Genomic DNA, 24,568 nt, shown 5'->3' on the forward strand with positions numbered 1-24,568 from the left:
AAGTTTTGCTTTCAACCCTCAAGGTGCCGCCAGCTTTGCAATGAAGGAAATGTGAAAGGCAAGGAAACAGAAGTGGAGAATGCGGGCATCGATCCCGCTACCTCTCGCATGCTAAGCGAGCGCTCTACCACTTGAGCTAATTCCCCTCGGTGCCATAAATTGGCCGATTTTTCGACGTGGTCAAAAAATATAATAAAAGATCACATCTGCTCTGTGGTGGCCTCTTTGCCCTGCCCGCCATTTAGTCGTCAAATTACCTGGAATATCGCGCTTTTCTTTTGAAGGCCCTACCTGGTCCTGCTCCAGTAAACGTGTGAGGAGCCCTGCATGCCGAATGACGAGTTACTCAGAAACATTGCAAATTGGCACCACTTTGGATTGACATTCTGCTACTTTCCTCCAAGGCTGTTTTTTTTTTTTTTTTATTCATTCTCTTCCGCCCGGGCAGCAGCTATCAGCAATCTCGAGGTTCCATGGTGTAATGGTTAGCACTCTGGACTCTGAATCCAGCGATCCGAGTTTAAACCTAGCTGCTTCAACCTTAAGTCCACCAGCTTCCACTTGACCAAAACGCTATCCTTCTCCCAGATGGTCACGTCGCTTCTGGTGATGATTCCAATGGCCTGATCGAGCGCTCTACTATTTGAGCTAATTTCCCTCGGTGCTGTTCATTGGCCGCTTTTTCGACGTGGTCAAAAAATAAAATAAAAGATCACATCTGCTCTGTGGTGGCCTCTTTGCCCTGCCCGCCATTTAGTCGTCAAATTACCTGGAATATCACGCTTTTCTTTTGAAGGCCCTACCTGGTCCTGCTCCAGTAAACGTGTGAGGAGCCCTGCATGCCGAATCACGAGTTACTCAGAAACAATGCAAATTGGCACCGCCTTGGATTGACATTCTGCTATTTTCCTCCAAGGCTGTTTTTTTTTTTTTATTCATTCTCTTCCGCCCGGGCAGCAGCATTCAGTAGCCTAAAGGTTCCATGGTGTAATGGTTAGCACTCTGGACTCTGAGTCCAGCGATCCGAGTTCAAATCTCGGTGGAACCTGGCTTTTTGCCAGCACTGCTCAAAAAAGCTGGAATAGCATGCTAATCCCTTGGAGTCTGGAGAATGACAGTTAGTCTGGGCTTTGTAGTAATGTGAGCTGAAAGTAGCTGGTTAGAGCGTGGTGCTAATAACGCCAAGGTCGCGGGTTCGAGCCCCGTATTGGCCAAACTTTTACTGTCTTAGGACTCAGAGGCATTTTAAGGCTCTGATCGGTCTCACAGACATGCATGTTGCAGGAAAGCTGAGTCAACGCAGCCGAAATAGCTCAGTTGGGAGAGCGTTACACTGAAGATCTAAAGGTCCCTGGTTCGATCCCGGGTTTCGGCAAAGCAGTGTGGGTGTTCTGTTTTTGGCATGAGGGTCAGGTGACCGAAACTCATCCAAAAAACCTAGCTGCTTCACTCTTAAGTCCACCTGCTTCCACTTGACCAAAACGATATCCTTCTCCCAGATCAGGGGTCACCAATCCTGGTCGTGGAGGACCGGTGTCCCTGCAGGGTTTAGCTCCATCTTGCCTCAACACACCTGCCTGGATGTTTCAAGTATACCCAGTAAGACCTTGATTAGCTTGGTCAGGTGTGTTTGATTAGGGTTGGAACTAAAATCTGCAGGACACCGGCCCTCCAGGAACAAGTTTGGTGATCACTGTCCCAGATGGTCGCTTCTGGTGATGATTCCAATGGCCTGATCGACAGCACTCTGCTATATATTTAGCGCTTTGATGTCCCACTGCGGATGCGCCACTGAATAAAAGAAAACTGTGACTTGATAGGGCTTCTGAGGTGTTGCAATGCTAAGTACTACACAGGAACCAGCAAAGCTGAACTAAGAAGTTTTGCTTTCAACCCTCAAGGTGCCGCCAGCTTTGCAATGAAGGAAATGTGAAAGGCAAGGAAACAGAAGTGGAGAATGCGGGCATCGATCCCGCTACCTCTCGCATGCTAAGCGAGCGCTCTACCACTTGAGCTAATTCCCCTCGGTGCCAAAAATTGGCCGCTTTTTCGACGTGGTCAAAAAATATAATAAAAGATCACATCTGCTCTGTGGTGGCCTCTTTGCCCTGCCCGCCATTTAGTCGTCAAATTACCTGGAATATCGCGCTTTTCTTTTGAAGGCCCTACCTGGTCCTGCTCCAGTAAACGTGTGAGGAGCCCTGCATGCCGAATGACGAGTTACTCAGAAACAATGCAAATTGGCACCACTTTGGATTGACATTCTGCTACTTTCCTCCAAGGCTTTTTTTTTTTTTTTTATTCATTCTCTTCCGCCCGGGCAGCAGCAATCAGCAATCTCGAGGTTCCATGGTGTAATGGTTAGCACTCTGGACTCTGATTCCAGCGATCCGAGTTTAAACCTAGCTGCTTCAACCTTAAGTCCACCAGCTTCCACTTGACCAAAACGCTATCCTACTCCCAGATGGTCACTACGCTTCTGGTGATGATTCCAATGGCCTGATCGAGCGCTCTACTATTTGAGCTAATTTCCCTCGGTGCTGTTCATTGGCCGCTTTTTCGACGTGGTCAAAAAATATAATAAAAGATCACATCTGCTCTGTGGTGGCCTCTTTGCCCTGCCCGCCATTTAGTCGTCAAATTACCTGGAATAGCGCGCTTTTCTTTTGAAGGCCCTACCTGGTCCTGCTCCAGTAAACGTGTGAGGAGCCCTGCATGCCGAATCACGAGTTACTCAGAAACAATGCAAATTTGCACCGCCTTGGATTGACATTCTGCTATTTTCCTCCAAGGCTGTTTTTTTTTTTTGTTCATTCTCTTCCGCCCGGGCAGCAGCATTCAGTAGCCTAAAGGTTCCATGGTGTAATGGTTAGCACTCTGGACTCTGAATCCAGCGATCCGAGTTCAAATCTCGGTGGAACCTGGCTTTTTGCCAGCACTGCTCAAAAAAGCTGGAATATCATGCTAATCCCTTGGAGTCTGGAGAATGACAGTTAGTCTGGGCTTTGTAGTAATGTGAGCTGAAAGTAGCTGGTTAGAGCGTGGTGCTAATAACGCCAAGGTCGCGGGTTCGAGCCCCGTATTGGCCAAACTTTTACTGTCTTAGGACTCAGAGGCATTTTAAGGCTCTGATCGGTCTCACAGACATGCATGCTGCAGGAAAGCTGAGTCAACGCAGCCGAAATAGCTCAGTTGGGAGAGCGTTAGACTGAAGATCTAAAGGTCCCTGGTTCGATCCCGGGTTTCGGCAAAGCAGTGTGGTAGTTCTGTTTTTGGCATGAGGGTCAGGTGACCGAAACTCATCCAAAAAAACCTAGCTGCTTCACCCTTAAGTCCACCTGCTTCCACTTGACCAAAACGATATCCTTCTCCCAGATCAGGGGTCACCAATCCTGGTCGTGGAGGGCCGGTGTCCCTGCAGGGTTTAGCTCCATCTTGCCTCAACACACCTGCCTGGATATTTCAAGTATACCCAGTAAGACCTTGATTAGCTTGGTCAGGTGTGTTTGATTAGGGTTGGAACTAAAATCTGCAGGACACCGGCCCTCCAGGAACAAGTTTGGTGATCACTGTCCCAGATGGTCGCTTCTGGTGATGATTCCAATGGCCTGATCGACAGCACTCTGCTATATATTTAGCGCTTTGATGTCCCACTGCGGATGCGCCACTGAATAAAAGAAAACTGTGACTTGATTGCAATGAAAGCCAATGTGAAAGGCATGAAAACAGAAGTGGAGAATGCGGGCATCGATCCCGCTACTTCTCCCGCAAAAAAGAAAATAAAAGATCACATCTGCTCTGTGGTGGCCTCTTTGCCCTGCCCGCCATTTAGTCGTCAAATTACCTGGAATAGCGCGCTTTTCTTTTGAAGGCCACACCTGGTCCTGCTCCAGTAAACGTGTGAGAAGCCCTGCATGCCGAATGACGAGTTATTATAAATTGGCACCGGCTTGGATTGACATTCTGCTACGTTCCTCTGAAGCTGTTTTTTTTTTATTCATTCTCTTCCACCCGGGCAGCAGCATTCAGCAATCTTGAGGTTCCATGGTGTAATGGTTAGCGCTCTGAACTCTGAATCCAGCGATCTGCTTTCAAATCTCGGTGAGACCTTGCTTTTTTGCCAGCACTGCACAAAAAAAGCTGGAATATCATGCTAAACCCTTGACGGCTTGTGAATGACAGTTACTCTGGGCTTTCTAGGAACATGAACAGAAAGTGGCCGGTTAGCTCAGCTGGTTAGAGCATGGTGCTAATAACGCCTAGGTTGCGGGTTCGAGCCCCGTATTGGCCAAACTTTTTCTGTCTTAGGACTCAGAGGCATTTTAAGGCTCTGCTTGATCTCACAGACATGCATGCTGCAGGAAAGCTAAGTCAAGGCAGCCGAAATAGTTCAGTTGGTAGAGCGTTAGACTGAAGATCTAAAGGTCCCTGGTTCGATCCTGGGTTTAGGCAAAGCAGTGTTGTAGTTCTCACCCTTGAGTCCACCTGCTTCCACTTGACCAAAACGCTATACTTCTCCCAGATGGTCATGTCGCTTCTGGTCATTACACATTCTATACACACATGACACTTATGTTAGAGTCTGGAATAGAACCAGGGTGTGAAAGGTGAGTGATGTTACCACTGAGCTACAGGGAGGTGATAAACCCATAGAACAGGGGTCACCAATCTAGGTCCTGTAGGGCCAGTGTCCCTGCAGAGTTTAGTTCCAACTTGTCTCAACACTATACATATACACACTCATGAAACTCTCCTTACATATACACACATGACGCACTCTGTATAATAGATATGCACACATGATACATATATACACACATTCTATGCATATAAACACATGACAAAATCTTATATATATATATGCACATAGACTCATGTTAGGGTCTGGGATAGAACCCGGGTCTCCGTCGTAAAAGGTGAGTGATGTTACACATACATATTCACATATACACTCATATTAGCTTCTGGAATAGAACCCAGGTGTCTGGCGTGAAAGGTGAGTGATGTTACCTCTGAGCTACTGAGTGTTAATGAACTTCAGAACATATTCAATATATACACACATGACACACATGAGACACACACACACACACACACACATATATATACATACACACACACACACACACACACACACACACACACACACGATACACTCCATACATTAAACTCTACTTACATATGACACAATCAATACATACATATTCACATATACACTCATGTTAGGCTCTGGGAGAGAAACCGGGTTTCTGACGCAAAAGGTAAGTCATGTTTCCACAGAGCTACTAGGAATTCCATAGATATCCACACATGATACACTCCTTACATATAAACACATGACACATTCTATACATATACATGAAACTGTCCTTACATATACACGACACAATCCATATATATGCACACATGATACATTCTATACAAATGCACACCTGGGGCCTGTTTCAGTAAGGAGGTTCAAACAACTCGGAGTTTAAACTTGAACTCTGAGTTGATTTACCGAGAGATTAAAAACTCAAGAGTTTTAGCAGTGCACTTGTGTGTCTGCCTTTTTATTGATCAAGTGATAGAGGTTGATATAACATTTAGAAGGTAAGCAGTGCTAAAAATACTTTTTAGAAAAAAATAGTAATCCTATTAATCTAGTAACAGTACATGTCAAAGGTTAAGCTAATTATTTATGAAAAAAGGACAAGCCATTCTTGTACGTGACTTTGTTCTTTGTGTGACAAAAATGTAGGCATATCTATGTTTCCATCTAAATATATTACATAAATTTGTGCAAAACTGGAATAACGCCTAAAAGATGCAAATACAGCAGCGTTTTCATCTAACAAGTCAAAGAGAACACAATCGTCCCTTTCTGATTAACTTGTGCCAAATTTCAACAGTAAAAACAGAATTTACTGGGGTAGAAGAAGCTGCGCCAATTATTTTTATTTTAATAAATGTACTTGCGCCTCAGAAGACAATGCTGACACACAATGATCACGTGGGGGCGTTTGAAGCCATGAGACGCGAAGATCTTGACACGCTCCAGACGCTCGGAGGTAATTAATAATATACAATAATACTGAAACAGTTAAGGCATTTTAGAATGACCAAAACAACATTTAAGATGTTCTACAGTGTGCTCAGTCTGCTGGTTTTTCCATTTACACACATTTTCATCATCATCTCTAACATACCTTTTTTTAATGCACATACTGTAATTTGTTAAGTGTTTCCTTCGTAGTTCATGTGCATATTTTCTTATCAAAAAAAAGTTTAACCTACTCAGTTAAGCACATGTTTTATTATGCGTATTTTCAAAAGTTATGTGAATCATGACGTTTCCATCAATCGTTTTTATGCACATCTCCAGAATGAGCTCTAAAATAGGTGTGTGGAGACGTAACCCAGTTAGCAGGTAGTAATCGGCCTGAGCTCGGCTGCCCTCCTGCACCTCCGGCTCCGACTCAGCATCTGTGAGTGGTATCCGGGCCGAGTGCGGCCCGCAGCTCGCTCGCGCACATGCGGTTGTGATGCGGCTGTAAAGCACTGGCCCGATTTCTGTTAACCATATCCGGCCTGAGTCTGTCTGCAGAGTCCGGGCCGCTTCTGGCAAAGACTCGGCTGATGGCAACCGATTAAGTTCTTATTTTATCTAGTAATCTGTTAGCTCCACGTTTAATGATAATTTGAGAAAATATACATGGTACGACAGCAACAAAATAATAAGAATATTTAGTGTGGATGGTCGCAATGTTTAGACGCAAACAAAACAATATTATTTATAAATAGATTATACATGGCATCTAGAGAAAAATGATGTAAAATGCGCTTATTTTCGAGATAGCACGCTCCTGTGCCGACTGTTTTTTTTAAAGCAAAAGTTTGTTTCATAATAAACACATGCGTAAGTAAACTCCTGATCCAAACTCCAATCCAGACGGTGGCGGTAATGCTCCAAAAAGCTGGTTGCCAACCACCATGGCATGAAGATCACAAGAAGAAAAATAAGTTTGTTTGGTTTTTCAACACTTTCCCGTGGATTCTGGTCAGAAAGGTAAGTTTTTACTGCTTCTGTACTGTATACTTTGTGAATTTAGAGCTTATAACATTTTTCCACAGTGTTTGGTTGTAACAGCGTTTAGTAATTTAAAACAATTACATACGAAATCTAACTTGCTTTAAGAAACACGACTGGAGCTAATGTAAGTTATGCTAATGCTAACAGTTACAAACACGTCTGAAAGTTCCTGTTACTTTTACACTTTTGTTAGATTGTAACGTGTGTAATAACTAAAAACTGTTTTAATTATTTTAAAGAAACTTGAAACGAATTTGTGTGTAATGTTATGCTAACTTTGCGTTAAAGAAAGTTTTTGTAGACAAATCCATTAACACTAAAATGTCAAAACATGTGCTTTTTTTTTACCAGAGTTAACATAACCGCGTGTGTTGTTGTTTGTAAAACAAATCATTTTACAGGCATATACTTATCCAACAGTATTAATTCTGTAGTTATGTGTAAATAAAAACTTCGTTTTGGATTAATAAAATATTATTGTTTAAATTGTTTATGCAGTGCATCACGAAAAATGTTCGAAACAACTGTTACTATTCTCTTTAAATTATCCAAGAGAAATATATTGGTATGTGCTTTAATTCATATGTGTTAGCCTATGTGAATCAATTTTATCTTATGTTTAAGCTGTAATGTTCACTTAATGTAAAACTGAACGTCTTAAAGCAGATTTTGATGTTTTGTTTTTTTGTTATTGACAGTGATAAATTCTGATTTAAATGAATGGGAAACAATATTTGTTGGTTAAGTTTTAAAGTTTCTTGTTTAACAAAGGTTAGTGAGGTCATTTTGCAGCACATCACGACCAAAGATGTCAATGGCACACTCTTACGTGAATAGACATTTTATAGTTAGGTGCTTAAAGTCCATTATAAGCTGTAAACTACTGATACATTTTCAACATAGATTGAGCTTTTCAGACTTTTCATTACTAATTGCTTCACATACAGCTGAAATGTTTTATTGTTATTTGCTATCATCATCATCAAACATTTTTTACAATGGTAGGTTAATCTTCATGGGTACAGAATAATGCATGTGCTTGGCCATTTTACAAATCTATGTCTCAGATTCATAAGGCTGTCACTCAGCATTAATCTCCGAATAAATCTTGTGCAACCTTCAGTGTACTGATTATTTACACTATAGGTATTAGCCATTAATTAACTTTGTTAGTATTTCAGGGTTTGAAATTTTCTTTAGGGGAGGTTAACATCAATGTGATGTTTTATTATAGATGCATATGAGGAAGCTCGACTAAAACATCCACAAGCAACTGGTATTTCTGACTGGCAGACAGATGAGGATGATGATCATCCTCATACACCTAAAGAAAGAACGGGTTTGTTTGCAATTATTTTAAACACATACTGTCAACATAATGTCATTGATCTATTACAACCAGCAAGTTTTGCCCTGGCACTATACTAAAGTGATGTTTTGTAAATGTGTCTGATCAAGGGACATTAAAGACAACTATACCGTGATGAAGAAAAATTACTTGGAACAAAGAGGCTGCATAAAAGGCAGGTATGAAGATTTCAGAAATCAATGATGGTACCACAAGTACCATCACCATCAATGACTATGGCAGAAATCTTAAGACCACCATCAAGATGCACAGATACTGTACATTCCAGTACACCTATGAACATTTACATTCCTTGTTCTAGTGCAGTTGGAGATCAAGACAGAACTTATTGCAACTCGTCATGTCTTTGTAAGAATTCAAGACATCACTAAACTTGTTGAGGCTTAATGCAGCTAGAAAATAATGATAAACTAGAGAATATCAGCAGTGTTTAGCCCACTGTTGTATTTACACAACTTGTATGAGAATAAGCTACAGGTTGATTTGTACTAATTTGTTATTTTTCTTTTTTTAGCACGACTGACTGAAGTTTTAAAATCACACAATGCCATAAAGCAGCAGCTGGGCCTGATTCTCACAAACCAGCAAAACCAAAACATACGTGATGATATTCAAGATGTAAACACATTTGACCTTCCTTTGTCCAATTTTACTTGGAAAAGCTTAAATCAAATAAAGGAGCAGCCCGAACAAATGAAGAAACTGGTAAGTTCGAGCTCTTGCTAATTTCAAAGTTTTTTGAGTTTGTTTATTTATTTATTTATTTGTTTGTTTGTTTGCTTTGTAGGTAGCTTACTTTGGTATCATTGGTGTTTTCCACTTAGCAGTTTGCCATACCCTGGAAAAGCTTTTGGCTACCTCCTTGGCTAAACAAATTAACTGGAGTGGGCCAAATTAAAAAGTGGCCTTTTGTGCACTCCCCCTTAGGACTGTCGTAGTCAGTAAGCTGGTTTTAAATATACATTTTAATACAATAAGGGGCCGTTTCATCTGTGCATTTCTTTCAAACAATAATCAGAGGAACAAAAAAATCTATATATAGTCCCATTTAGGTTTTACTTATATGAGAGCAAGCATCTTTCTTTTATTTTTTTAACATTAGTACTTGTTCACTACTAATTATCTGTTTATCTTTTAATCACAGATGCAATGAGGACAAATGTCTATACCACGCCACTGATAAAGAGATGGAAAAATGCATTACACGGTGGCTACAACTTGCTCCTGACAGGGATGGAGGAAGGAGGGAAGAAGAGAAAGTTAATGTGTCAACTGTCTACATCACTATTCTATTTTATTTTTTTAAACAACATTTAACAATTAATAACAATTTAGGTGTATTAAGATGTTCCCTGATACTTGAGCAATTTGTTTCTTTTCATTTGTATATATATATATATATATATATATATATATATATATATACATAAAATATGAAATGTATATATAATAATATGAAATGTATAGTCATCTCACTCATGTCTTGCTATTTGTGCAATTTATTCTGTTTATTCTGTCAAGTTTATTTAAAATAAGTTTGTCTTTATACTTTTGCAATTTTATATATATATAAATATATATATATATATATATATATATATATATATATATATATATATATATATATATATATATATATATATATATATATATATATATATTAGGGGTGTAACGATATTAAAACCGAACCGAAATATCGCGATACTCCAACCACGATACGTATCGCGAAACTCTCGTGGCGTACCGCGGTACTCTCACGCCCCCTGCTGCCCATTGTTGAGGTTGACGTCAATTGAACCAACTTAAACACATCTTTATTATAATATTTGATTAAATTGTTTTAGTAATGATGAGAATTTGCTCTAAATATTATATTCTAAAGTTAGTATTTTAGTGCATGTTATGTCATGTGACTTAAGTAAGCATCACACTCGTTACTACTGGACGCAGGATGGCTGCTCTACATAGTACTGAGATTGCAGATCCCCCAGACACATTTAAGTCATCTGTGTGGAAACATTTTGGTTTTCCAGTTGAGTACAGGAATAGAATTCGTGTCCTAGACAAAGCGCACGCCTGTCTGTCTCAACTGTTTCACGAAACTTACTTGTAAGGAAAAACATTTAAAAAGTGGGGTAATTTCACAATGTGAGGGTGTAAGCAACAGAACTGCCAACAAAAGTGATTTAATGTACAAAAGTAAAACCAGAATAATGCCCAAATATACAAAAAAAGAGAAATATTTACACTAATAAAAATAATATAATAAAGTAACAAATTCAAACAAAAGTATCAAACAAAAATTAGTTAAACTCGAGCAAGGGGGGATAGTTAAGACAAACAAAAGAAATAAATATAATAAAACAATTCTAACTCATGAATAACCCCTCTTACCTCGCTAAAACGGATGAAAAGAAAAAAAAAGGTCTTCAGCGCCGTGCGCCGCATTCTTCCACATACTGAATAAAATAAACAAAGATGACCTTCACCTCTTACCTGATGTCTTTAACAATACATTTTCTACGTGTTTGCAAAATGGAAATCGTATGACATTTTCCCTATCCACCTTACACTAAGACTGAACTTGAGGAGATTGGGCAGCTATATTGTCGGGAAGGAGCGGAGCTAAAAAAAATAATATACAAATCAATTGAAATAAAAATGTACAAACCTCACAAAATTTCTTAAAGTGGGCAAAAGTAATGCAAAATAATTTTACCCAAACGAAAGTTAAGCAAAAACAACGAAAATCATAATCATGTCAGAAAAATACACGAAAAACGAGATCAAAGGAAAAAGCGCTCTCTCTCCCGCTCTTCCTGAATTGCTTTTCACATTCCCGCGCTGCGTCGTCAAATGATGATAGATCGGTCTCCTGACCAATCAGCTGTCAAAAAGGCGGGCCTACAGAAATGACAGGCATCAGCTCTCGTGAAGGCGGACCTACATAAATGACTGGCATAGAGGGAGCGGGAGAGAGAGAGAGATCGGGAGGCAAACATACAGCCGGCTACAACCCTAACATTAGTTTCAGACACAACCGCAATGTATTTTACTGGTGAATATGTCATGAAAAAACACTTTACAAACACAGTATATGTATATTTTTCATTAATTTAAATGGAAACTTATCTATCTAAATGAAACCATATAATTACAAATGAGCGTCTGTGTCTGCACAGAGATCAAGCCTCTCATCGGAGAATGTGGATATTATGGTGTTTTTGAAGTAGATCTTTCACTAGTCTACACTGTAGTTATTTATTTAATTTTAGTTTACTTAGTTAAGATGGCTGCACTAAAGAGAATAGTTTTTTTTCTGACTAGTCTATATTGGAGGTATTTATTTAATTCTAGTTGTTTATTCGGGTATCCTGACTGTACTAAAAATGCGATGACAAAGTTAATAAAGAAAAAGTTAAGATGTTCTTGTTATTAAGTGAATTGTCCCTTAGCATTGCTGTTAACATGACATCAACCCTAACCCCACAGCAAACAGAAACCGAACCATACCGAACCGAACCTTGGCTCCAAAACCGTGAACCGAACCGAACCGTGCCTTTTGTGTATCGTTACACCCCTAATATATATATATATATATATATATATATATATATATATATATATATATATATATATATATATATATATATATATATATATATATATTGTTTATTATTATTATTATTATTATTTTAATGTTTTATTGAAAAATGTTTCAAGATGTTTCTTCAGAATTTGCCAGTCCTTTTTACAATTTTGACTTGTATATTTTACAGATTGTCATAGGTATTTGTAAGATGTTTCTTGCTATATCCTAAATTAATTTCTATATTCAGGTTTCTATAAAATTTTGCAAGATGTTTCTTGTACATTTTTTAAATTCAAGTCTATTGGGAAAACAGGGTTGTTTTAAAAACTTCTGTGTATGTGTGCAATTTCAGATTTTTTGTCTGATTCTTTTCGTTATAGGATATGTATGCAGTTTGCATTTTATTTAAAGGTTAAACATAGTGCCTATACTTTCTGTTTACATTATAGCCTGCGTTTGCTGTTATATAAATTCAAATGTTTGTAATATCAAGTATCAATGTAATACCAAAAGGTTTTATAAGGTATATAAATACTTAGTCACGCCAGCTCCGGGCCGCAGCGCACATTTCACTGGGGCCGATTCTTGCTTACGGCCGCCGCATCTGGCCCGATTGATTCGGGCCAGAATCGGGCAGTGAGTTCACAGGCAGCCGGAGTCGAGTGCGGCAGCCGGAGTCCGCCCGAGTGGTAAGTCTCCGGCAGGCGATAATCTAGCCGGAACTGACCCGAGTGTATTTTGCTATCTGGGGAGGCTAAGGCGAGAAATACCGCTTTATCTTTAAAAAAGGGGAGACCGACAGAAACTCAGAGTTTAGAGAATAAAACCTGCTCCTGACCAGGTTAGACTCACAGAGTAAGTTACCACGGTAACTGACTCTAAGGTAAAATTACCTTTCTTTCAGAAACAGGCTTGACTTACCCTGCTTTCTCGAGTTTAACAAACCAGCCATTTTGAAACGGAAAACCCAGAGTTTCTCTCATTTCAGGGTTAAAATACTCTGAGTTTTCACTTAATCTTCTTTCTGAAACAGGCCCCTGAAACTCTCCTTACACATACACACACCATACATATTCACATATACACTCATTTTATCATCGGGATCAGAACCCGGGTCTCTGGCATGAAAGGTGAATGACATTACCACTGAGCTACAGGGAGGTAAGAAACTCGTGCAACAGGGGTCACCAATCTAGGTCCTGGAGGACCGGTGTCCCAGCAGGGTTTAGCTCCAACTTCAATCAACACACCTCAACACTATACATAATATATACACACTCTTGCAATACCGCCGCGCCCTATATGCAGATTGCGCAGGCTGCGTAGGGCCTCAACTCCGGAGGGGGGCACCATCTAGGCTGCTCAGAAAAAATATTGATTTTTATTTACTAATATCAACATAAACTGAGTGTAAATAAAACATCTATTGATGATATGTTGTTAAACACATTTAAAAAATCATTTTAAGGTGGACGCATAAACAAACATGTGACATAATTTTTCGTAGCGCGGCTCAGTCAATTTATCTTTGCGGCTGCTAGCTGCATTTAATTAAAATAGATGCAAGTTGCAGCTCTATGCATGGAAAAAGACAACAGCAGTCTGGAGCCAAGAAGAGGAAGAAAGTACAAGATGAATCGTGTGCATCACTTTCAGGTAACTTCCATGAATCTGGAAAACATATTTTTGGTTGTTCAAGTAAATTAGTGAGGCTAACGTTTAAACTTCTCCACAACTGCTATGCATTGTGCTTTAGACAGGACATGTTCTATGACTTTTCGCGTTTGCCCTTCTTCCCCATGTTGCTGCTAATTACACAAACTCAATTAGTGTTATTAACTTGTGCAATACTTTACAATTATGTTTGCACACTAGCTACATACACATGCACTGCACAATTATTTCACTATGTATTTTTTATCATTATATAGTTATGTTATATGATTATATATTATATAATTCTTTGCAGACAGCAGTTATCATTGTTTATTGCTTTTTTCTATTTCTATACATTTCTTATTGCTGTTATTGCTTGTATCACTGCAATGACAATAAAGTCTCTTTAGTCTTTTTCGTGCATTACAGTATGAAATAACAAAACCGACTCATATTCTCTGAATTCTGAAAGATCAATTATGTAAAATGAGTCAAATTACTGTAAATCACAGGCCAGAAACCATTTTTTATTGCATGAATTCATTAATGATTATTTTTTTCTGAATGTTAACAAAGTTTTTTGTTTAAAAATACACCAATTCATTCTTAAAAACACTAATGTTTTTGATTTATACCGAAAGGAAGGGTCAGCTTTTGTCACCATAGATTACAGTGCAAATTAAATCCACATATTAGTTGTAGTTACATTATGAAGAGTGCTGGACTAGCCTATTGTTTTAATGGTATGTCATGAGCTTTTTTCTTTAAATGACTAATTTCTTCTGTATTGTTCATGAAGGTCAATGCTGAAATTTGTCACAAAAGAAGATGAGGTGGCCTGACCAGCACTGCTCCAGAGACACCAGCAGCTGCACAGGTACAGGATGCAGCACTGAGGACCGTCTATCTCTACAGGTACAGAGAGGGTTTTATTTCTTACCCTTTGTAAATGTTTGAAATTATGTTTCTGCAAGAGACATGACAGTGTTTATTTTGATGTAAGCTATTATTTTGTAATGTAAACATTTGAACGCTCAAGTATAACTTGAGTGTTTATATGCATATTTATGTATATAAATAAATAAATAAATAAGTTTGAATGTTTGTGTGATTTTGTTCCTTTTTGGGGGCACCACAGTAAAAGTTCGCTTAGGGCACCCTTTTGGCCAGCAGCAGCAGCCCTGCACTCATGAAACTCTCCTTACATATACACACATGACACAATCCATACATATTCACATATACACGCATGTTAGCGTCAGGGATAGAACCTGGGCCTCTGGTGTGAAAGGTGACTGAGCTACTGGGAGTTGATGAACCCATAGAACCTGATACACTCCATACATAAGCACACATGATACATTCTATATATATATATATATATATATATATATATATATATATATATATATATATATATATATATATATATGCACACATGACACACTCTATACATATACCCACATAATACAGTTTTTACATATATTAAATTCAATTTAATTATATTCAATTCAACCCCATACTTTACTGGGCTGAGTTGTAAAGGCTGTCCATTAATATTCACAAACTAATAACGGTCAGTTAAGTATGACCTAAACCATTGCAGAGCTTGTCCCTGGACACCTAATAACCAATAACCGATCCATAAACGCGAGCCCTAATGTATCGTTAGCGTCATCTATGTGGATATTAAAGTCACCGACAATTAGTATTTTATCGGTTTTGACTAGTAAGTCAGAAATAAAATCAAAAAACTCTTTTAGAAAATTGACATAGTGTCCTGGGGGTCTATATATGTTGATTAAAGCGAGAGATAACTTTTTTTGCATAGTATCTGGAAGCTGAACATATATACACTCTATACAAATGCACACCTGAAACTCTCCTTGCATATACACACATGAAACACTCCATAAATATGCACATATACACTCATGATAGGGTCTGGGATAGAACCCAGGCCTCTGCCATGAAAGGTGAGTCACTTTTCCACTGAGCTACTGGGAGTTGATGAACCTATACTCCATACATGTACACAGTCCATACATATGCACACATGATACACTCTATGTACATATAAACAGATGATACATTCTATTCAAATACACAGATGATGCAGTCTTTACACATACACACGTAACACTCCATACATATGCACTCATAATACACTTCTTATATATACAAACATGATACACAGTCCATACAATATGCACACTATACACATATAGATACATTCTATACATACATGGGCACATGACACACTCTATACTATAGACAGTCCATACATGTGAACACACGATACATTCTAAACATATATACTGTATACACACATTCTATGCATATCCACACATGACACTCTATTTATATATATACACATGACACTCCTGTTAGAATCTGGGAAAGAACCCGGGTCTCTGGCGTGAAAGGTGAGTGATGTTAGCACTGAGCTAGTGTGAGTTGATTAACCCTATTGAACTTGAAAGGAAGTGATACACTTCGAACATAAGCACACATGATACATTCTATACCTATATGCACACATGGTATACTCCATATATATACACATGACACACTATGCATAGTTACACAGGATACAATCTATACTATACACACATGACACACTCTATACATATAGACAGTCCATACATATACACACGACACTCATGTTAGGGTCTGGAATAGAAGCCAGGTCTCTGGCATGAAAGGTGAGTGACGTTCCACTGAGCTACGAGAGGTGATAAACCCACAGAACAGGAGTCACCAATCTCAACACTATACATATACACTGATGAAACTCTGCTTACATATACACACGACACACTCTATTCAACAGACAGTCAATACATATGCGCACATGGAAGATTCTAAACATATATATACACACATTCTATGCATATACACACATGACAAACTCTTTATATATATGTGCACATAGACTCATGTTAGGGTCTGGGATAGAACCTGAGTCTCTGGCGTGAAAGGTGAGTGATGTGACCACTAAGCTACTGGGAGGGGAGTTGAGAAAACCTTAGAACATATTCAATCTATACACACACAGTATATATACACACACACACACACATTAAACTACTTACATATGACACAATCCATACATATATATTCACTCATGTTAGGCTCTGGGACAGAACCCGGGTCTCTGATGTGAAAGGTGAGTCACGTTTCCACTAAGCTACTAGGAATTCCATAGATAGGCACACGATACATATGCACACATGATACATTCTATACATTTACATGAAACTCTCCTTACATATACACACTGAGGCTAATACGCACGCACACAGATTTACTACAGCAGCGGCCGTTCCCATATCACGTCTTTTTCACTTGCAAGTTTGTTATATCTAAAGTAAGAATATATGACAATATGTGCACACAAGCTGAGTGACGCGCTTGCAGCTATCCGGGCGCACACAGTAGAAAACATCTCACGGTGAGAGTTGTGCATGCCTTTCAGTGCAATGTAAACAATAGATATGTTAGAAGAATTATTATTAAAATGATTATGTACTGTATGTATGCAGATGGCAACAACAGTTAATCTCAATAGCTACTTAACTAATATAAAGCTTGTAGATGTGATAATCGTGAAACCATGATTATTCTTCAGACTATATAAACGTACAACCAAAATCTATCATTATTGCATCCCTGGATGTTATACAGTTCAAAACATAGCATATGAATGTGTCTGAATGTAGACGCCTACTTCAGCAATGAACTGCTTTTGTTGTGCTCTGAAATACATTTGAATGTTTGTAAAAAAAAAATTTAAAAAGTGTATTTTACAATGAAGTGATTTTTATGTAGTTTCAAAACACAATATATGAACATTTTAATGTAGAAAAAGCCAACATGGGTGTCTTAAGGAGCAAAAATACAGCATATGGGCTCTTAAATGCAGTTGTGTTATCACTATATAGCAAGTCATATCACTACGGCCCTTCGTTTGGGATGCTTTTCATTAGTCGTCCCCCATGACAAACTAATTTGATTTAATTTGATGTATATGTCACACGCAAAACCAATGACATCCCTTGAAATAAAAAAATCATCGAATCTAACAGAAAACTTTTTAATTGTGTGATGAATGCCTTCATATTGTCTGTTATGTTGCCTTCTCCCACCATCTTCAGTGTGTTGGAGAGCAGCATCAACAGTTTCACTGCAAATTAGGCATACTGGTGACCAGGGCTGGAGTGGGACTCCTTTTCAGCCCTGGAGTTTCAAGCCTCAGACCGGCCCACCTCAGTTCACGACTGACTATACTAAAATAAAGTCATTCCAATTTAGTTTCTAATTACACTATCACGTCTTTTTTAAAGAAAACAGCTGCTTTAGAACTTCAAATGTTCAACAACCCTAACAGTATTATATGTCTTAACAATAAAAATGAAAAAAAAAAAAAAAACATACTCAGACAAGGATCAAACCCAGGTTGGCAGCGTCATAATCTAACGTGCTAACCACTGGACCACATCAGTTATTTATTGAGAATAATTAATTAAATAATGATTAAAAAGACTGTGGTCAAGTAAATAAATTAATTAATTTTAAAAGTGTGACTGCTGAGAGCAACAGATTCTGGAGCTAGGGACACCGGCCCTCGCGGCCAAAAAACGGACCGGCCCACCGGGAATTCTCCCGGTCCTCCCGATTAGCCAATCCGGGCCTGCTGGTGACGCATTTAGGAAGGTCGGCATGATAAATGCGTCTTTTTCAGTCCAGTCATTATCGAAGGTCCCGTTTTTTACATCAACTTTGCGTTTCATGGTCTGTGAGAGACCTTTTCCTGTCACTTTCTCTGTTTGTTTTTAAAGTGCTCTATAAAATAAAGTTGTCTTAGCCTAATTGAGTTGAGGCAAAATATCTATCACTCCTAGTGGTTGACTGTGGTATAGCTGATGGGAGCGTGAATCAAATGCTACCAGTTTTGTAATGAAATGGAAAAAGTATCAACATTAAGCATAATTTTAAGCCAAAATTAGATTTATATTTGATTTCTATTCGTTTCATGGTCTGTGAGAGACCTTTTCCTGTCACTTCCTCTGTGTTTGTTTTTAAAGTGCTCTATAAAATAAAGTTAACTTAGCCTAATTGAGTTGAGGCAAAGTATCTATCACTCCTAGTGGTTGACTGTGGTATGGCTGATGGGAGCGTGAATCAAATGCTATCAGTTTTGTAATAAAATGGAAAAAGTATCAACATTAAGCATAGTTTTAAGCCAAAATTAGATTTATATTTGATTCTTCTTGGACCCCCAAGAAGACTGTCTGGTAAAACTCCGGCCCTCTGACAAATATAGTTGATGACCCCTGCTTTAGGTTTTTACCTGGGGTGAACAGACAGCCGGTCCCTTTTATTCCAGAAGGCCAAAGTGCACAACATTGTCTTCATCGAACATTGATAGTTGTCCAGTCAGGGTTTTGATATTCAGTATTGCAAATTGCTGTTTTATTGTTCGGTTGATTCATTGACACTCGTTTAGATTGTGTTCTTACCACCTTTAGTGTCTTCAGGATTTGACAAAACTCTAGAATTGCTTGAAAAGGTAAATGCATGTTTGGTATGCTGTCCTGGGAGAGAGCCTTGAGGGTCCTTGAGCCCAGTGCTCCCTCTCGCTCAGTCAAGAGAAAGAGGATTCTGAACTCAGATACATCTCAAGAACCCTCCTAAATTAAGCTATAGGAAAAAGGGAAAGGAGTCAGGGTAGATGGGGGATCCTTCAAAATGAAGATGGCCAAGGTAAAGAGATCAGACAATATTTTTGTGATTGTATTCATCTGATTGGTAGATCATGTGAATATTATTATATGACCACCTTTGGTCAATCGTAAGCATTTGATCCTCTCAAAAAGAGCTTATAAAAACTTCACTAATGGGTAATTTTGTTTTAATGCTGTAAAGTACAATGGGCAGCCCCTGGTTGTAATAAGGTACTATGAAAAGATTGATTGATTGATTGATTGATTGATTGATTGATTGATTGATTGATTGATTGATTGATTGATTGATTGATTGATTGATTGATTGATTGATTGATTGATTGATTGATTGATTGATTGATTGATTGATTGATTGATTGATTCAAGATCTCTGGATGCACACTATAACGGATGGTGCAATGGGCCTGTAACTTCTCAGCTCCACCCAGAGTGTTTCACCCAAGCTAGGAACCGAATAGACATATAGGCCAATAGCCGGTCCCATATATTCCAGAAGGCTAAAGTGCAAAACAACATTGTCTTCATCGAACATTGATAGTCGTCCAGTCAGGAAATTTGATATTCAGTATTGCAAAATGGTGTTTTTTTATTTATTGACACTCGTTTAGATTGTATTTTTACCATCCGCAGCGTGGTAAAGAGTTTACAAAACTCTAGAATTGCTTGAAAAGTTAAATGTATGTTTGGCATGCTGTCCTGAGAGAGAGCCCTGAGGGTCCTTGAGGTCGGGGCTCCCTCTTGTTTAATCGAGAGAAAGGGGATTCTGAGCTCAGATACATCTCAAGAACTTCCCTAAATTAGGCTAGTAAAGTGGGAAAGGAGTCAGAGTGGAAGGGGGGACTCTTCAAAATGAAGATGGCTAAGGTAATTAGATCAGACAATATTTGTCTGTTTGGATTTTTTCTAATTGGTAGATCATGTGATTGATAATAAGAGACCAGCCAAGGTCAATCATAAGCAAAGGATCTTCTCAATATTAGCCTATAAATACTTCACTAATGGGTAATTTTGTTTTAAAGCTGTAAAGTACATTGGGCAGCCCCCAGTTGTAATAAGGTGCTATAAAGAAAAGATGATTGATTGATTAATTGATACAAGATCTCTGAATGCACACAATAACTGACTGTGCAATGGGCTTTATCTGGTCAGTTCCAACCAGAGTGTTTCACCTGAGCTAGAAACTGAATAGACATAAAGGCCAATCAGCCACGTTTTATGTATTTCATAGTAAAGCAAAACGCTTTAAAAGTATTTTGCTTTTTTTTCAACTTAGGATGTGCCCTGTGTCCCACCCACCACTACCTTACAAAACACACCCTAACCCAACTCTAGGTTTTTACCTGGGGTGAACAGACAGCTGGTCCCATATATTCCAGAAGGCCAAAGTGCACAACAACATTGTCCTCATCGAACATTGAATGTCATCCAGTCAGGATTTAGATATTAAAAATATATTAATACATTTAATTGATATTAAATGTGGTCCAGTGGTCAGCACGTTGCGTTACGATGTCGCTGATCTTTGTTCGATCCTCACCAGAGTAATTTTTCATTTTTATTGTTAAGACATATAAAGCTGTAAGGTTGTTGAACATTTGAAGTTCTAAAGCAGCTTTTTTTCTTGAAAAAGACGTGATAGTGTAATTAGAAACTGAATTGGAAATGACCTTATTTTAATATAGTCAGTCGTGAACTGAGGTGGGCTGGTCTATTACTTGAAACTCCAGGGATGAAAAGGAGTCCCACTCCGGCCCTGATTCTATCACAGATGTTTCTTTCAACATATTCAATGTTCATCAGTGGGGTAGCGGATGGGCCCGCAGGGCACGCACCGTGGGGGGCACGTGATTAGGGGGCCCCACGTCGTCGCGATTTTCAATAATTGAAAATCCTGTAACCGCAATAATCAAACTCTTGGGAACAACTGTGGTCGGAACCAAAGTTCCCAGGTCTGTGAGCGTTGTCGCTCCACCCCGCCTCCCTTCCTCACTCCTCAATTGACCCTTCGCTAAGCCATGCTTAAAAACCGCCATCCACCAATTGTGGCTTAGCAACTGTAGCTACGCGCAGGGGCTCTGTCAAGCTTTCGAGCGAGTGCATATGGATAGTGCAAATCTGATACCCGGTCTCCTTAAAGTTTGGACGGGATGGGGGAATTTTTTCCCTTTTCAAAACCTAAAACCCAAGAGATGAAATGCCAGCGTGTATCAAGCTGTGTGAGGGGAGCTAAAGGAGCGGAGCTAGGTTGGTTTTGTTTTGATATTCCTGACACATTCAGTGATAGACCAGCGGCAATAATTCACAACTCTTACGCTAAACAGATCTAAACTGTGTTTCCTACAAAAACACAAAGCTGGTTATGTTTCACAGCTGTCTTATTCCTTTTTTTGCTCGATAGTATGAGTAATGCTCCGTTTAAGCCTTCGCCATAACGTTAGTAACTTAATGTAGTCATACTAACAGCGAGTAGATCATAATGACATGAGTTATTGATCTGGAAAATATGAATCTGCGAATCTGTTGCTAACTTTACTGAACTTCATATTTATATCTATTTCAAGCTACGAATATTTGAAATTACAAATCAACAGAACAAAAACGAGATATGATCACAAACTGAGCAGCTGTGATCAATATTCTTTACTCCCAGCTGTTTTTCAGTCATTTATAAAGAGCACGCAAACATACTGACAGTAACGTTAATAAGAAACCTACTGTACATTGTTATGGGTCAATGATGCTAAAATTCGGCACAAATCCATCAGTTTCCCTTTCTTGCTGTTCTTTCTATGAATGAACTATGTAAAAGCACTGCGTGTTTCCTCGTCGGTTAGTAAGGCTTTATTTCATTGCACAACAACTAATCTATCAGGCTTTTTGGTTAAAAATAGAGAAATCACGGTTTCATTTATTATTAGTAGATTATTTTTAAACGTCACCTCTTCTGCTGAGCATGAGCTAAGCTGTTGAATAGTTAGCACATGAGGCGGCTAGGCTAAGCTAGCTTCAATTTTGATTGATTTATTCTCTAATCGGTTGCCTATTATGTGGTCAATATATACCCCTGTAATGCATACTGCAGTCTTTTTTTGTCTGGCTTTCTCGGATATCTCACCTGTTCGCCAAAAATGACATTATATCCTTGGCATTATATAAGAGCATTATATATTATAATTTTCATAGATGTTGACTTTTCTCCACCTCAAATTTGAGAGAATGCTTCTTTTGGGGAACTTTAACATTCACATGGACATACGCTCAGGCTATGAAAATAAAATATATTTTTAAAATCCCAAACACCTTGTAAATGTGATTGACTTTCCTTACTTGAAGGAATATCATAAATATCACAAAGTATTTTGCCAAAAAGCACAGGTAAGCAAATAAAAAAAATTTTTGGGCTAGAGATGGGTTACACATTGTATCTATACTTCACAGAGAAATTTAAACTACATCAATTACTTGCAGGTACGTCTTTAACGAAATTGCCTTTTCTTACATGATGGAGTATCATAAACTTTATTTAGCAAAAAAAATCTTTATAGCTTTATAGCTGGCGTACGCACATTTTTTGTGCGTGTCTGTTTTATTTCCATTGGCGACTCCTAGAGGCAGTTGTGTTAAATTCCTCTCTACAAAGTGTCTGAGCCTTGCAATGGCAGCTGTATGAGACGGGTTTATACTGCACGCACATTGCTATAAAGACACTATCTGAAGATGAATTTGCATGTGTGAATCAGAAACATTTCCATTCAATAAATGTGCAAATAAAATATGATGCACAAACTTATTAATGATTCCTACTTGTCTTTCTCGTGATAAATAGTTCGCAAAACCTGATATGTAGTGGGGAAAAAAAGAAGAAAGACTTCATCAGACACTGGATTCGAACCGAGATCATGCTCGAACGTGTCAAAACATGTTGATTTGCGTCTTACGAGCTGCACCACTGAGACTGTTAAGGGCATTGCAACATTTTACACATATAAACCACACTATTTCTTTTTTAATTCACTCAGTGCGATGTTCAGATACAACTGTGTTAACCGCATCAGCTAAACTCTCCCACTCTATTTTTTTCTTTTGTTGTTAATTCCGGAGAACAAACTTGCAAATAACACCGCTTTTCTCTGGTCTACCTCCGAAAGCAGCACCTCCAATTCACATTCTGTATCTCTTTTTGCTTGCTTTTGCCATTGCTTTTTCATTGAGTTTTGCCAAAGAGAATCATTAGCATATTCATACGGGGGAGGAGGCAGGGAGGGGTTTTGTGCTCATGCATGTTGCGCTGAGTTTCACGTTCATTCAGATGTACAAAAGAATATGCGTGAGATTCGGCGTACGCAGTGTTTCATACATCTGAATTTTTTTCTGCGTACGCACATTTACAGCTTTGTGCGTATGCAAAGTTTTAGTAAGATTTCCATGCAAGTCTTCGTACATGAGGCCCCTGGTCTATACTTTATCTAGCCAGCGAAATGATGGCTATATTGCTTGCTGGGTTTGGATACTCTACCCACCTCTGCCTACAGGCTATATTTTATTACTTGCTCTTATGCTGATACACTGAACACTTTGCTTAAGATCACAGAATAATATGCAACATCTTTAAATAAAGGGGAATTACCTATTAAGAGTCATATAGCCTAGGGAAAAATTATATGTTTCAAGTCTCTGCGGAGCATTTGGGCTGAATGTTTGATGGCGTCTATCAAAACGAGGTTGTTATAAAATAAATTTTCTAGCGGAGAGAGTTATTAGCGGAGAATTTCTGTGGTTTTATATTATGGATGTGTGCGTGCACTCACTGCACTGACTCCATCTGGGTCTTGATGCACGATGCCAACAGTCAGTCGGCAAGTAAATGAATATGATGAAAGAGAACATACAGGCTTGTGCGTGTAGACATATAATGTAATGCTATACAGTACCGTGTCTTTTGTTTGTTTCGTTTGTCTTAATTTTAATGGTTTCGTGATAATGCGACGGTGTGCTTAATCTGAAAAAAAAAAACATGCTTGAACTCTGAACCATGGAAATGAATGGATGGATGATTTTATTTATCACACACTTTGGTGTTAAATAGTTTACAGATATTTTGCATTCACAAACAGCAAACCACTGCATGAGAA

At 38.6% G+C, this 24,568-nt stretch overlaps 8 non-coding genes across 8 annotated transcripts; 6 read left to right on the forward strand and 2 right to left on the reverse strand.

Moving 5' to 3' along the window:
* Positions 1-73: 73 nt before the first annotated feature.
* trnaa-agc (transfer RNA alanine (anticodon AGC)) lies at positions 74-146 on the reverse strand. Its single transcript has one exon. It is a non-coding gene; the product is annotated as a tRNA-Ala (tRNA).
* Positions 147-976: 830 nt separating this feature from the next.
* Positions 977-1,048, forward strand: trnaq-cug (transfer RNA glutamine (anticodon CUG)). The gene has a single exon. It is a non-coding gene; the product is annotated as a tRNA-Gln (tRNA).
* A 254-nt stretch (positions 1,049-1,302) lies between these two features.
* trnaf-gaa (transfer RNA phenylalanine (anticodon GAA)) lies at positions 1,303-1,375 on the forward strand. The gene has a single exon. It is a non-coding gene; the product is annotated as a tRNA-Phe (tRNA).
* A 576-nt stretch (positions 1,376-1,951) lies between these two features.
* Positions 1,952-2,024, reverse strand: trnaa-agc (transfer RNA alanine (anticodon AGC)). Its single transcript has one exon. It is a non-coding gene; the product is annotated as a tRNA-Ala (tRNA).
* An 827-nt stretch (positions 2,025-2,851) lies between these two features.
* trnaq-cug (transfer RNA glutamine (anticodon CUG)) lies at positions 2,852-2,923 on the forward strand. The gene has a single exon. It is a non-coding gene; the product is annotated as a tRNA-Gln (tRNA).
* A 254-nt stretch (positions 2,924-3,177) lies between these two features.
* On the forward strand, positions 3,178-3,250 carry trnaf-gaa (transfer RNA phenylalanine (anticodon GAA)). The gene has a single exon. It is a non-coding gene; the product is annotated as a tRNA-Phe (tRNA).
* A 967-nt stretch (positions 3,251-4,217) lies between these two features.
* trnai-aau (transfer RNA isoleucine (anticodon AAU)) lies at positions 4,218-4,291 on the forward strand. The gene has a single exon. It is a non-coding gene; the product is annotated as a tRNA-Ile (tRNA).
* An 88-nt stretch (positions 4,292-4,379) lies between these two features.
* trnaf-gaa (transfer RNA phenylalanine (anticodon GAA)) lies at positions 4,380-4,452 on the forward strand. Its single transcript has one exon. It is a non-coding gene; the product is annotated as a tRNA-Phe (tRNA).
* Positions 4,453-24,568: the final 20,116 nt, after the last annotated feature.

Source organism: Danio rerio, chromosome 3 (genome assembly GCF_049306965.1).
Source record: "Danio rerio strain Tuebingen ecotype United States chromosome 3, GRCz12tu, whole genome shotgun sequence".
Taxonomy (NCBI): Eukaryota; Metazoa; Chordata; class Actinopteri; order Cypriniformes; family Danionidae; genus Danio; species Danio rerio.